A 16,255-nucleotide genomic window follows, 5' to 3' on the forward strand; every position below is an offset into this window, starting at 1 on the left:
AATTACGCCACTATGCTTTTCTAATTTAGGGTTTAAATCTGGATATTTTATATGAGTTCCACGAAGAAGAATTATAGATGCGTGTAAAATAAATTACAATGCATAATAACTATATATAATTAAGATCTCAAGGCGACCGCTTTAATGATTCACCTTCTATGCAAATACAGAAATAAAAAAGTAAATTCTCTTTTATACATACGAGACTTTTACTTTTTATGTTAAATAGATCATTCATCAAAAAGAAATTACAAATAATAAATTATGTACACTTTTCCTCATATTAGGTATTGGACAGTAAAGATAATTACCTGCGAACTAAAAGAACAAAAGGAAAATAAAAATTGCCCAGTATCGTCCATACTGTATCTCATATTGTTACTTATATAAATTCAGCCGGCTCCGGTCGGTAATCACTTAGCAAGATGTGAGCCGTGAACTCGTTCATTAGACTAAATTAAAAAAAACACTCAAGAAGATAACAGCGCTCAACATATAAAACCAAAAAACAAACAAATAAAGAATCAGGTTACGTGCCGTTTTTGACGTTATATTTCAGTATACGGACAGGACATTCCAAAACCGGGCTCAGTGGTGTGAAGTGAGAGAGACCTATGCCCAGCATTGGATGATTGTGGGCCGATGATGATGATGATGATGATAGGAATAAGAGTGACGCCATCAACCTGTATGTAATAGGCGTAACAATAAAACACCGTCTACAAATTGCACGGCCTTGAAATTTCACATCTTAAATTTGATTACGTGTGCTAATTTTGTCGATTAGTTATTTTAAGCATCCAAATAGGTTAGTAATTAAAATACCTCAAAACTTTAAAATTCCATACACTTTGTTTACAAACAAGATACGATCATGAATGCCTACAATGGTACCTATTCAATTTTAGTTTGGATTCCCAAAATAATTTTTTGTCTAAGATACAAACAATGATTTTTTATTTGACATATATTTGTGAGTGACCAGAGATATATATAACGATACTTTCAAGCGATACTTTGAACACAATCCCCTATATCATGCATTTTTAATTAAGAACAACGCAAACAATCAGTTGATTCGCTACTTAATAACGTCATAAGATCGCGAACCAAAATTTAAAACTTTAAATCAAACGCCCTTTTTATTTACCCTAGCGCTAAAATATAGTTATCTTCAAACGAAGCTTTAGAAGGATATTGTTACACGCTGGAGTTCGGAACAAACAAAACTTCCACTGAAGTACAAATTAAAACACTGCTAAATACTTAAGGAACACTTTACAATTCGTAATTCACTTCCGCTTCGCTTCAGGTGATCCGTTCGCTGCTTCGCTTCGAGTAGATCCTATTACTGATTGCCTTCTTGTCATCTCTGTAACGCTTTTATAGTCGATACGACATCTCTACAATTATCGAGAACATTCCCGGCAAGACCAGTCGTTTCGACATGTGCTTCCGCAATTTGATAATAGATGGCGTTTCAGATCTCGCGCGTTCTCGATTTTACTATTTCTCTTGATTATCGTTTCTGCTATTCGACGACAGATGGCGCTACTCTTACCGGCGTAACAATATTGAAGTCCCAAGATCGACAGATACTTCGAAGTTCGTAAGCAATGTTAATATTTCTAGATTAGTCAGCAATAAGAAAGGTACTATTTCAATTATATATCTTTCTATTATGTTTATACATTAAAGAACATTCCTGAATGAAGAGTCACGTGTTCACTAATACATTTTATAACGAAATTCTACATCAAACCACACAATGCAGTCTCGCTAAATTACCCACACAATCAGACTTGGGGCTTAAATGAGTTTTCTAACACCAGTTGTGCTATGAAAACCAGTTGCGCTCGTTATCGTTATTGGAATAATAATTGCATTACTCCAAAGCGTATCGCACGGTTTATTGAGACGGGGTTTTTGTACGTGATAGCATTACAATGTTCAAGTTGGACAATTTCTTTATTTATTTATTACATTTCATGTAAAATGTACATTCGCGGACTTAATACCTAAGGCACTCTTTACCAGTCAACCAAAGGTACCGCAGAGTAAATAATGGTTGGTGCAATATAATTTATGTTAAATTAGAAATATATACACAAAAATACACACATATTATTACGCCGGTAAGAGTAACGCCATCTATCGCCAAATAGTCGAACGAATATCGAAGGACCTAGAACGCTCGAGAAGTACATAGAACATTTTTTATTAAAAAAACATACAAATCACTACGAAAACGCTGTTAGAAGACAGTCTCCTTACCCAATCGAGGTCAGCCAATGTCATCGGTTTTATATTTTATCAACGTTTGCTTTAGCGTGTGATAATTGAAGGTATTTCAATCAATGGACCCAGAGTAACCCGCGTGATCAGCATTTCTGTATCGTGTATTTTTTTGATAAACATTCTTTATATTCGAAAAGAAATCGGAAATTAATTCGGAAATTAAAAATAAAGCACTAATTAACAATGGCTTTACTTGTTTTAATCTGAAATAAAAAAATTATGTGTGGTGTCGTGGGACACCGGATAGGAACGAAGTTCCTTATTATAAAAATATTAATTTTAAGTTCTATTCGAGGTATAAAGATAAAAATTATTCGGGTATACATTTATTATTATGATTTTCTTATAGAAAAAAAAAAAAAAACTTCTTCACAAAGTTATCAACTTTATTTTATTCAAAGTTGATATTTTTTGGACGTTATTACAAAGTTAAGTCGTACACTGTGTTCATTACTAATAAAAATCTTACGTTACGGACGTTTTTTCTCGGTTACGTTACCCCTCCGCATCGTCCCATAAGGAACTTCGTTCCAAAAATCGATGAAATGTATCTCAGCTTCTTGTCTATACCGCCGTACTTCTTGTATCTACCGTACCTTTTACGTACAGACAACTTGAAAGCAAAATTACACTATGGCCAGCTTAGTAGTCAAGACGTGAAAGTGCACCTAACAAACTCGTATAAAATATTAAATAGGGCTGATGTTCTATCTTACAAATTATTTTTTAATCTCACTCATTGTGCTGAGTCGCTTTATACAAAACCTTAAATATTTCCCAACAGCATTGATATTAGAGGGAAAACAATGAGTTATCCAACATTAAGCAATATGAGTTTAAATGAACGGAAACAAAACCATTAGAAAAAATCAAGAGAAAGAATTCATTGTCGAGTTTGGGTGCTCACGATAATATCTTTTTCATTTTTAAATCAGCTCATCGTATAACCAGTTGCAATAGCCAATGTATTGTGATAGAAATAGTCTTTTTTTTTATTGCTTAGATGGGTGGACGAGTTCACAGCCCACCTGATGTTAAGTGATTACTGGAGCCCATAGACATCTACAACGTAAATGCGCCAACCACCTTGAGATATAAGTTCTAAGGTCTCAGTATAGTTACAACGGCTGCCCCACCCTTCGAACCGAAACGCATTACTGCTTCACGACAGAAATAGGCGGGGTGGTGGTGCCTACCCGTGCGGACTCACAAGAGGTCCTACCACCAGTCATGGCGCAATAAAATACGTCCTACCACACAAAATTACAATCAATAACTATAACGGTACATTAAAACAATAGAAGAAACCTTCTTCGTTATTCACAGTGCGATGGTGATACAAAAATGACAAAAGAAGGGGCTAAATTAAAAATCCGCAGTAAACGAATACAATGAAGATGCCGGTAAACTGACTTGTCGTAAAGCGCGCCACCATCTAGAAGAAGAAATTCTCATTTTAATGTTTTCCAATACAGGCAGTGATTTACAAAGCACTAACAGAGCAATGGAGTCGTCCACTTCATAAAAATATTCTAAAAAAAATTCTAAAGTATTCGCCTTGTTTTGTTGTGTCTCGATTAATGTCTTGTTTTGTTATCTTAAACAAGCTCATTTGTGTCTGGCATTTATTATTATCTCTCCATTGTTGTTTTGCAGAGATAAAAGTTCTATTGAAAAAAATACATTGAATTCACAAAAAGGTCTGAGAGTTTGTCGATTAATTAAATTGAAATTAAAGATTGTGGTTATACTATTTAATGACGTGCAATTTAATGTAATGTATTTTTAAGTACCTATAATATTAAAGTAGGAATCGAATCAGAAGATTCGTGGAAGAACCAAAGTAACTGACATAGCCTGAAGGATTGCAAGATTGGAGTGGCAGTGGCAGGGCTCATTGCCCGTAGAGCAGTGTGCTTAGTGCGAGTTTTTTAATGTCCTCTATAGCGTAAAAGTTAGCTCATATTGGTATGGAATGGGATCGTTTGCCTACGTTTGCCGCTAGGAGCGCTGTTCTAACTGCATACAAAATTGGGTTAACTTTTACGCTAGCGAGAACGTTAAAAAACTCGCACTAAGCACACAGATGACCGCTAGGGCCGAGAGGTTTTCGAGTGGCGGCCTGATACCGGAAAGCTTAGCGTGGGTAGGCCTCCTATGAAGTGGACGATCGACCTGCTAAAAGTCGCAAGAATCCGCTGGATGCAGGTTGCGCAGCACCAATATCTGTGACGAACCTTGCTCGACGACTATGTCCACTAGTGAACGTTCAAGCGCTGAAAAAATAGATGCATGTATTCGCGGTACCCCCGTCAGGAACTAAGCTCTTTGCTTTCTGTATTTCACGACAAATGTATCACCTATTGTAAGTAATTTGGTTTGGACAATTTCATTTCTACTTCTTCGTAAACATGCCTACCACCATCAAAAAACTTAAGTGCAATTCCATACCCATATACCATAACCCATATTCCAAGCCGCGTTAAGAAATTAGATATCAAAGATAGGTTGTCCCTAAAAAAGAAAGTTCAAAAATGTTTTATCTAAATCTAATGTTAAACTATTAAAATTAAATAATCTAAAGACACTCCATAGATATCTACGTCCCGTATTCGCCTCACCGGCCATCTGTTACGTTGTTCGTTTTTCTCATTTTCCCCGTCTGCCGGGCCGTGGTAAAAACAAAAAGAACGTTAACTGTTATCTTTATAGGAAACGTTTATGTCATATGAATCAAATTGCGATATTAATTACAAGAGGGAATCGCTTTCTGTCGGTCAACCAAAATGGAACATTATTATTAACAGAACACGATAAATTTCATATGAAGCTATTTTTATTATGGAGTTTTGTTTCGTTTCCTAAACGGTAGGTTTCTTTTCTGAATAGCATCGTAAGCTCACGCGCGTTTATTTTGATGGCGAAAAAATAGAACCCCCCATTTTAATTTCGTACGAAAACGTAATATTCTTGACCCTTTGCGGTCCTAAGACTAATGTAATGTAAGACTAAGTAAGAAGTAATGTAATGACATGTTCTTCTTCAAACGAGGCTTGTGGAGAGTATTAAGCAGTAGGCAGCGGCTTGGCTCTGCTCCTGGCATTGCTGAAGTCCATGGGCGACGGTAACCACTTACCATCAGGTGGGCCGTACGCTCGTCTGCCTACAAAGGCAATAAATAAAAAATAAAAAAAGACTATATACGTCTGCACCCCGGACCTCAATGGGTTAATGGTATTAAGACTTCGTGCCTAAGTTTGGACAATGACATTCAAAGTCATGCAGTAACTGCGTAATACTAGTGTTCCCTGATCTAAACACACTAATTACCTACAACATAATATATTTTATATCGATCTCAATATTTTTTTATACGTACTCTTAAGTTTGGTCCCGCTATTCAATGTAATTGATGGAAATCACTCAGTCTTTTGTTTTGGTGATTTTGAAACAGGTTTGCTTAACTATGACAATAGTAGATAGGGAACTCTTGACATGACAGTAATGTATTTGCTGTAGTATACTTATCTGGACGATAAATCACATAGCACTAAAAATTGAGTGAACAATAAATTTTAGTTTGTAGAATACATAAGTAAATAAAATAAAACAAAGTTAAAAATACGAGTCGTTTATTTTATAAATTAAGGTAGACTCTCCGATAAGAGTTCGGAGGCAATAAATCTAGCAATTTAAAAACATCGAAATAAATGCTTAAACATTGGAGAGTTTTCATAAAACATTCAGATTAGTTTTGGAAATTTATTTTTATCGCATCTTTGAATAATATTAATTTAATTCGGTTCGATTATTTTGCGCAGGGCTGTGAAGGTAATTTAAAGCCATACGCTATGATTTCGAAGTGTAAACTTACATTCCAAGCTCACAGCACAACTCACAACGGCTCGCATGTAAGAAATGAATTATCATACAATGTCAACGTTTGATATTCTATTGTGAATATTTCTCAATAACAGAGCAATTAGACAGATGTGATTTTTTTAATCTAACCCAATTTCATTACGTGGGAAGTCATGCGCACAATTTACTTAGACAACGTGGTCACAAAAACCTATAAAAGGATACATCTGCCTACTTTGAGAGCTGAGACTAAAGTCTCAAATAAATTGTATGATATGATTCATTTAATTGTACAGTCTCGTACCTTCTCTAACATTATATAAAATAACAATTAACAATCCCATATTAAGAATTAGTAAAAAATCTATATATATAGAAATGAATATGAATATGATATTCAGGCACCATGTTGAAAATGGGTGTACCTCAGGGTTCCATTTTGGGTCCTTTTTTATTTCTAATATATATAAACGATTTACCTAGTTTTATTCCCCACACAAGGTCGTATTATTCGCATGTTGTATAAAAATTTTTTGATTTGATTTTTATTTGAATTGCTGTTCGTTAGTCTCGCTAAAACTCGAGAACGGCTGGACCGATTTGGCTAATTTTGGTCTTGAATTATTTTTCGGTCCAGAGAAGGTTTAAAAGGTAGATGAATATGAAAATGCCCGGAATTAAATAAAAATAACAATTTTGTTTTTCCTTTGATGTATCCCCCGTCGGACGGATTCCTTTTGTTTGTTTTAAGTTTATTTTATACAAAAGTTTAGGACTTTTATTTATCGATTGAGGCACTGCGAAGTCTGCCGGGTCAGCTAGTATTTAATAAAAATATTATTATGCTATTTAAAGGAAGGAAGGAAGAGGAAAAACAGTCGTCAGAATGATCGTAACCTGGGTAACAGTTACACAACGTGACTGCGACGGATATTTTTAATTAAAAAACTTGACTCAATTAAAACACGAGTTAACTTTAAGTTGCGGAAATAACCAAATTTATACTAATTTGAATTGTTCACTAACTTATGCATTTAAGTAAAGAAGATTAGTCTACAAATATACTTCGTTCTTGAGATGTAATGAAAAAGAATAAAATACTTCAATTATGTAACATTTCGTTTGTTCCTTTCGTAAAACCTATTTTCTTGATTTCACACGATTTTTTTTAGGATTATCATCATATCATTTGAAAGTATATTTTTGGTTTGGAACGTTTTATGGTATAAAATCTCGTAGCAGTTCTGTCCTTAAAATTAATTGATGTATTTCATTTTTTAATTCGGTTTTCATTATTTATAAAAATATACATATTGTGCTTATACATTTTAATTTTTCTTATCTTATATCTTTAAACGAGCAATTCTTGTATACTAATATATATATAATCTGAATCTCGGAAACGGCTCCAACGATTTTCATAAAATTTAGTATACAGGGGATTTCGGGGGCGATAAATCGATCTAGCTACGATTTATTTTCAGAAAATATTGTTTTATTCATGTTTTCAATAATCAACTCTTCCCGACATCTATTGGCAAATAATGAAACTATTTTTCTTAATTGAGGGCTACTAACCGCTTTAAAGACACAACAAAATGGCGTTATCAAAAAAAAACCGAGCAAAGCTCGGTCACCGTCTAGGATTAATTATACACTTCCATTTTTTATAATTATAGAACCATATTGAACTTAAACATTCATTTAAATTCAATTATCAAGTTCAGATTTCATGATAAAATTGATTTTGAAAGGCCAATAATGTCGTCAATCTAGTATTCGTCACTAAGGCAACAGTATCCAAGTGCGTGGGCTCGCCTGCCTTATTGGCAATTACACGAAAATAGATCTAGTAATTACAAGGTCTTAAGATCTAATAAACTGAATATGTGAGCATTCTTCAAACGCTACGCTACCAAGCTACCTTTATTTACTAAAATAGCATGTGTTATATTCCCACTAGGATGAGTTAAGTAAGTCACGGCGTAGCATACGCTCGCTGTCTGCCCCGCTTGGGAGGTGCGGCGCCGTGTCCTGGTCGCAAAGATAGGACCTGACTTGTCGCTGCCTGGCGTCGTGGCGTCAATGCTTGGTGGCGATGAGTCCTGGAAAGCTATGCTCGACTTCTGCGAGTGCACCATCTCGGCGGCGGGGCGGGTGAGGCAAAGCTCATCTCACTACGCAGAAATCCGCTGCCGCCGAGCAGGGGGTCGGGACCAGGGTCCCATCCGTGACCTGGCCCCTAAGAGCTTTGGGCTCCAACCGCTTTATGCGGGGAGGGACCTAGCCGTGGGGTGGGATGATTTACACCACACACGTAATAGGAAGCCGGGTGATGGTAGACCGCGTTCTCCTGACCGCTCTAGGGAAAGGTGCAGCGTGGCGGCATCAAGGTGGGCTCCCAGCCCGTCGACCGTGGGAACCGGTGGTCGTTTCGCCGGCGACCGCCGGTCCTGCATCTGGGGGACGGCGGGATGTATGTAATATGCTCTGCGTAAACCCTGTCCCGCCGTCTCAATAACTCCGACTGGGCTCCGGCCCGGTCTGGGGTAGGGCGCCGGCTGTGAGCGGCAGGAGTTTTCAGTGAGGCAGTAACTACGCAAATTATAATTTTGCGGGTTTGATTTTTCTTACACGATGTTATTCCTTCACCGTGGAAGTCAATCGTGAACATTTGTTGAGTACGTATTTCATTAGAAAAATTGGTACCCGCCTGCGTGATTCGAACACCGTTGCATCGCTTCAACACGAATGCACCGGACGTCTTATCCTTTAGGCCACGACGTCTTCAAAATAGTAAAACTATATAGATAGATATAGATCTAGAAATTTATCTAACACCGTAGTAACTTTATCCTGTACTGATCTAGTTATGTCAAAGTCTATAATGTTATTTATTATGTCTCAGGGACGTTATTACGAAGACGAAAATAGAACGAAACCTTTGTTTTTCGCGAAATTATCCGCGACAAAGCCTCTTGTTAATAGGATCCTTTCGGATTTATATTACGTCAAAGATTTTATAAAGGCGTCTTTTATAATTGATTTCAAAAGTTTTTTAACTGATGATTAGTCTCTTGAATCTTCAAAACGGGCTGATTACCGAAACTAGAAGTCTGAGCGTTTTTTTTCTTTTTCGTGTCCTTTGAATTTTTAATCCTATAACGTCAGTTCTTCTAATGCGTCCGGCAATCCAAGGGTTAAATATATTTTTTTTAACCATCCGGACACAGAACAATCGAGACTGCGAGACGAGCTGACAGCCCACCTGGTGTTAAGTGGTTACTAGAGCCCATAGACATCTACAACGTAAATGCGCCACCCCCCTTGAGATATCAGTTCTAAGGTCTCAGTATAGTTACAACGGCTGCCCCACCCTTCAAACCGAAACGCATTACTGCTTTACGGCAGAAATAGGCAGGGTGGTGGTACCTACCCGTGCGGACTCACAAGAGGTCCTACCACGAGTGACCTACCAAAAGAAAAGAAAACTTAGTACCTTTTCTAACTCGAACCTGCGAGACTTAAGAGGCACGTATAATGCTCACCTTTATTATCATCCTCTTAATTTACTCAGCTAATATGAGTAATCAATATGAGGAAAAATTGGCATAGCAGACCAAATGGCCAAGATATGATGAGTAACTGTTCTGCTAACTTAAATTAACTTTCCAACCTTAACCTTTTTATTCTTCCTTTTCACCTTTAAATATCAGGAGGAAGTAAATTCGTTGAGAATTATACTAATAAATCAAACAGTCCCTCAACTTTGCGCCTATTTTATTAACATTTCTAAATTAAAGTAAACGTCGATTTGCTGGAAACTTCCTGGCAACGCCGACTTTTAGATTATTTTTAAAAACATAGACGATGAACAGTCAAATCTTGATGCTACGAGAGGCATAAAAGTGTAATTGGTGCTTGTGAGAATCCAAGACCGCTTCCTTTAATTTTAATTGGACTTTATGAGATGTTTGTAAATCAGGAAAACTTTGAGATTTTTATTTTTTATTTTTTATTGCTTACATGAGTGGACGAGCTCACAGCCCACCTGGTGTTAAGTGGTTACTGGAGCCCATAGACATCTACAACGTAGACGCGCCACCCACCTTGAGATACAAGTTCTAAAGTCTCAGTATAGTTACTACGGCTGCCCCACCCTTCAAACCGAAACGCATTACTGCTTCACGGCAGAAATAGGCAGGGCGGTGGTACCTATCCGTGCGGACTCCTACCACCAAGTGGTCCTACCACCAGTAAGGTGATAGGACCACTTGTGAGGTAGGATGTGGGATAGAATATGATAGGGAACGGTAAGAAGGAAGATAGGGAAAGAGACATGCACTGATTTGATGAACGTTTTTCCTTATAAAACTTGACCTTCATTTTCTGTGGACGATAGCCTTTATTCACTACTCGAAAATTCTCGAAGTTCGAAATGATGGCGAAGTACAAAGCGGTTAACGATTATATAACGCGCTTTTAAGCATGCGATAATATGAAACAGTTTTAATTTTCTTCCTGTATTTGGCGGTCAATTTAATGTCACAGATTATAATAGGTATATGCATGAAGGTGCAGTTTTACAATACTGGCCATTTGAAACGTAATTTAAGTATAGCTGGCAATAAATTCTAAATTCAAATTAATTTTAATTAAAAAATATGGAATTCTATTTCTAAATTCAGTCATTTGTTTATTGATTACTGCAGTTGTTGTTTTCATGACATTTGTGTTATTTTCATCAACATGGATACGATAAATAACATAACATAACATACCACTCATAACTTAATGGTTATTGGTTTGAACGCTTCCAACATGGAAATTTTTATTCAAAATATGAACCCAGTAGCCGTCAGAAAGCTAAAGTCAGGAACGACGAATTTAAGACGATAGTGGAATATGATAATACTGAAACTACGACTCATATAGGAGCAGCTTTCAACGTTAGCATCAAAACAATTGCATCATTCCGATAGAGGCACCCGTCACATGCGGACGTGCTCATCGTCCACTCGATCGCCCGGTCTTTGTTCGCCCGGCTTTTGTTAGCCCGGCCATTGTTCGCGCGGCCTGTGTTCGTGATACATCTGCCGACCAAGTGTGTTTCCTGGAAGCTTTTATTTGTTTTGTTTTAGTTATTTTTGTGTTCGTGGAACATTTGCCGACAAAGTGTTTTCCTGCAAGTATTTATTTGTTTTGCTTCTTTTTGTAATTTCTGTTTTGTTGTGCTTTTTCTTTGTCCTGTAGTAATCGCGCCGCATTGCCACCTGTGTTCAATAGAACCGCTCAGGTCCGAGAAGTTGGGGCCTCGCCGCAAGGCGAGTGTTTTCAAGACCCAGGGCCGCCCCACCTGGGTACTCAGCGATCATGGACGCTGTATTCGTGGAATTCCTCCGACTTCGTCACCCACAGCTCGCCTCAGAGTTTCTGGCTTTCAAGGCCAATCACACTGCGAGCTCTCTCGAAGACTCCGCCGTGCTCGCTGCTCCTGCGTCGCCTGTACCTGCGTGCAAAGCGTCTACATCGAGCACCGCAGCCTCCGTCGTGCCTGCCGTTCCCGCGTCGCCTATACTGGCGAGTAAAACTACTGCGTCGTCCGCCGTGGCCACCGTTCCAGCAGCGCGATCATCCGCGGCCTCCGTCGCGCCCTCCAAAACTCCTGCTTGTAGGTCATCTGCGCCCGCCTCCTCGTCCTCCGACTCTGACTCGGAGATGGAGGTCGACCTCGCCCCCGCCTCATCGACGGATGGATTCACCCTGGTACAAAAGGGTAAGAAGCGTGCCGCGGAGTCTCGAGCTCTCGCGGCCGCTAAAATTAGCAAAGCCGCGAACGCGTCGCGCCCCCGCCCTCAGACTCCCGTTGCGCCTCCAGCCCGTGCCACTCCGTCGCCGCGACCGGTGGCGCAATCTAAAACTCAGACCCCTCCCCCGGTTATCCTTCAAGAGAAGGCAGCTTGGGACCGAGTTTCCCTGGCCCTTAAAGCCAAAAATATTAATTTTGCCAGCGCCCGTAATCTCGCCAACGGGATTCAAATAAAAGTAACGACACCCGACGACCATAGGGCCCTCTCAAGTTACCTCCGAAAGGAGCGTATAAGTTTCCACACTTATACGCTCCAGGAGGAGCGCGAACTCCGCGTTGTCATACGTGGAATCCCGAAGGAGCTAGATGCCGATCTCGTCAAGGCAGATCTGATAGAACAAGGCCTACCAGTAAATTCCGTGCACCGCATGCACACCGGCCGCGGTAGGGAGCCATACAATATGGTTTTAGTCGCCCTCCAGCCTACCTCCGAGGGTAAGCAAATTTTTAACATTCGGACCGTCTGTAGGCTCTCCGGTATTGCCGTCGAAGTCCCCCATAAAAAAGGCACTCCTAGTCAGTGCCATAACTGCCAACTGTACGGGCACTCTTCCCGTAACTGTCACGCGCGCCCCTGATGTGTTAAGTGTTTGGGCGATCACGCCACGGCCCTCTGCGCTCGTGACCAAAAAACCGCGACGGAACCGCCTAGCTGTGTCCTGTGCCGAACACAAGGTCACCCCGCGAACTACCGTGGATGCCCCAGAGCTCCAAAAATAAATCGCCGCGTCGCCCGTCAAAACCGCCTCCGAGCTTCCGGCCCAGACATCAAAGCCACGGTACCCTCTGTGCCGAAGGCTAAGCCTGCTTTCGTGCCGGCGTCGGTGCCCAGCGTCTCGGCTTGGGCTAAACCGTTGCCGTACACGAACACGGCTACAACTCTCTCCCCCGCGACTCGTCCCACCCCCGCGATACGTCCCTCCCCCGCGACCTGCCCTCCGACCGCGTCCGAAAATCTCGCTCTAGCGATCGACTTTTTTCAGTCGATCAACTTTGAGCGTGTTAACGCTTTGGGTGACGCCATTCGCGCCGCCTCCACTGCACAACATTTCATCGCCGTTGTGCAAGAATACGCTGACGTATACGCGTCGTTAAATACGTACGTCCTCCCCTCACTCCGCCGGTAATCAATGGCGTACATTAGTAGAATAAAACCCTTATCCGTAACAATAGGATTTTTTAACGCTTACGGTCTCGCAAATCAACGTGATCAGGTTTGTGATTTTTTGCGTGACCATCAAATTGACATTTTCTTAGTGCAGAAGACCCTACTTAAGCCCGCGCGCCGTGACCCTAAAATCGCGAACTATAACATGGTCAGGAACGACAGGCTCTCTGCCCGTGGTGGTGGTACCGTTATTTACTATAGAAGAGCCCTGCATTGCGTCCCGCTCGATCCTCCCGCGCTCGCTAATATCGAAGCATCAGTGTGCCGAATCTCACTGACGGGACACGCGCCGATCGTTATCGCGTCCGTTTATCTTCCACCGGATAAGATCGTTCTAAGCAGTGATATTGAGGCGCTGCTCGGTATGGGGAGCTCTGTCATTCTGGCGGGCGACCTAAATTGTAAACACATCAGGTGGAACTCACACACCACAACCCCGAATGGCAGGCGGCTTGACGCGTTAGTCGATGATCTCGCCTTCGATATCGTCGCTCCGTTAACCCCGACTCACTACCCGCTAAATATCGCGCATCGCCCGGATATACTCGACATAGCGTTATTAAAAAACGTAACTCTGCGCTTACACTCGATCGAAGTAGTTTCAGAGTTAGATTCAGACCACCGTCCCGTCGTCATGAAGCTCGGTCGCGCTCCCGATTCCGTTCCCGTCACGAGGACTGTGGTGGATTGGCACACGCTGGGCATCAGCCTGGCTGAATCTGATCCACCATCGCTCCCGTTTAACCCGGACTCTACCCCGTCTCCTCAGGATACTGCTGAAGCCATAGACATCTTAACATCACACATCACCTCGACATTAGATAGGTCATCGAAACAAGTTGTAGCGGAGGACTTCCTTCACCGCTTCAAATTGTCCGACGATATTAGGGAACTCTTTAGAGCTAAGAACGCCTCGATACGCGCCTACGACAGGTATCCTACCGCGGAAAATCGTATTCGAATGCGTGCCCTACAACGCGACGTAAAGTCTCGCATCGCCGAAGTCCGAGATGCCAGATGGTCTGATTTCTTAGAAGGACTCGCGCCCTCCCAAAGGTCTTACTACCGCTTAGCTCGTACTCTCAAATCGGATACGGTAGTAACTATGCCCCCCTCGTAGGCCCCTCAGGCCGACTCGCGGCCTTTGATGATGACGAAAAAGCAGAGCTGCTGGCCGATACATTGCAAACCCAGTGCACGCCCAGCACTCAATCCGTGGACCCTGTTCATGTAGAATTAGTAGACAGTGAGGTAGAACGCAGAGCCTCCTTGCCACCCTCGGATGCGTTACCACCCGTCACCCCGATGGAAGTTAAAGACTTGATCAAAGACCTACGTCCTCGCAAGGCTCCCGGTTCCGACGGTATATCTAACCGCGTTATTAAACTTCTACCCGTCCAACTCATCGTGATGTTGGCATCTATTTTCAATGCCGCTATGGCGAACTGTATCTTTCCCGCGGTGTGGAAAGAAGCGGACGTTATCGGCATACATAAACCCGGTAAACAAAAAAATCATCCGACGAGCTACCGCCCGATTAGCCTCCTCATGTCTCTAGGCAAACTGTATGAGCGTCTGCTCTACAAGCGCCTCAGAGATTTCGTCTCATCCAAGGGCATTCTCATCGATGAACAATTCGGATTCCGTACAAATCACTCATGCGTTCAACAGGTGCACCGCCTCACGGAGCACATTCTTGTGGGGCTTAATCGACCAAAACCGTTATACACGGGAGCTCTCTTCTTCGACGTCGCAAAAGCGTTCGACAAAGTCTGGCACAATGGTTTGATTTTCAAACTATTCAACATGGGCGTGCCGGATAGTCTCGTGCTCATCATACGGGACTTCTTGTCGAACCGCTCTTTTCGATATCGAGTCGAGGGAACCCGCTCCTCCCCACGACCTCTCACAGCTGGAGTCCCGCAAGGCTCTGTCCTCTCACCCCTCTTATTTAGCTTATTCGTCAACGATATTCCCCGGTCGCCGCCGACCCATTTAGCTTTATTCGCCGACGACACGACTGTTTACTATTCTAGTAGAAATAAGTCCCTAATCGCGAAGAAGCTTCAGAGCGCAGCCCTAGCCCTAGGACAGTGGTTCCGAAAATGGCGCATAGACATCAACCCAGCGAAAAGTACTGCGGTGCTATTTCAGAGGGGAAGCTCCACACGGATTTCCTCCCGGATTAGGAGGAGGAATCTCACACCCCCGATTAATCTCTTTAGACAACCCATACCCTGGGCCAGGAAGGTCAAGTACCTGGGCGTTACCCTGGATGCATCGATGACATTCCGCCCGCATATAAAATCAGTCCGTGACCGTGCCGCGTTTATTCTCGGTAGACTCTACCCCATGATCTGTAAGCGGAGTAAAATGTCCCTTCGGAACAAGGTGACACTTTACAAAACTTGCATAAGGCCCGTCATGACTTACGCGAGTGTGGTGTTCGCTCACGCGGCCCGCACACACATAGACACCCTCCAATCCCTACAATCCCGCTTTTGCAGGTTAGCTGTCGGCGCTCCGTGGTTCGTGAGGAACGTTGACCTACACGACGACCTGGGCCTCGAATCAATTCGGAAATACATGAAGTCAGCGTCGGAACGATACTTCGATAAGGCTATGCGTCATGATAATCGCCTTATCGTTGCCGCCGCTGACTACTCCCCGAATCCTGATCATGCAGGAGCCAGTCACCGTCGACGCCCTAGACACGTCCTTACGGATCCATCAGATCCAATAACCTTTGCATTAGATGCCTTCAGCTCTAATACTAGGGGCAGGCTTAGGGACCCCGGTAACCGTACTCGTCGAACTCGACAAAGAGGTCGACGTGCAACCTAACCCATGCATCAGCCCGCTGAGTTTCTCGCCGGATCTTCTCAGCGGGTCGCGATTCCGATCCGGTAGTAGATTCATTCGCGAAACAATTGCTCTTGAGTTGTTAGGTCTCCTTCGGAGGCGCTCGGGCAGTTGTTAGCAAATCCCACCCCTCTTGGCTGAGCCTTTGCTCGCCCACCTGTCCTGGTGAAACTGGAAAGGCCTTCGGGCCACCAGTA

Source organism: Bombyx mandarina, chromosome A1 (genome assembly GCF_030267445.1).
Source record: "Bombyx mandarina strain Sakado chromosome A1, ASM3026744v2".
In the NCBI taxonomy this organism is placed as follows: domain Eukaryota; kingdom Metazoa; phylum Arthropoda; class Insecta; order Lepidoptera; family Bombycidae; genus Bombyx; species Bombyx mandarina.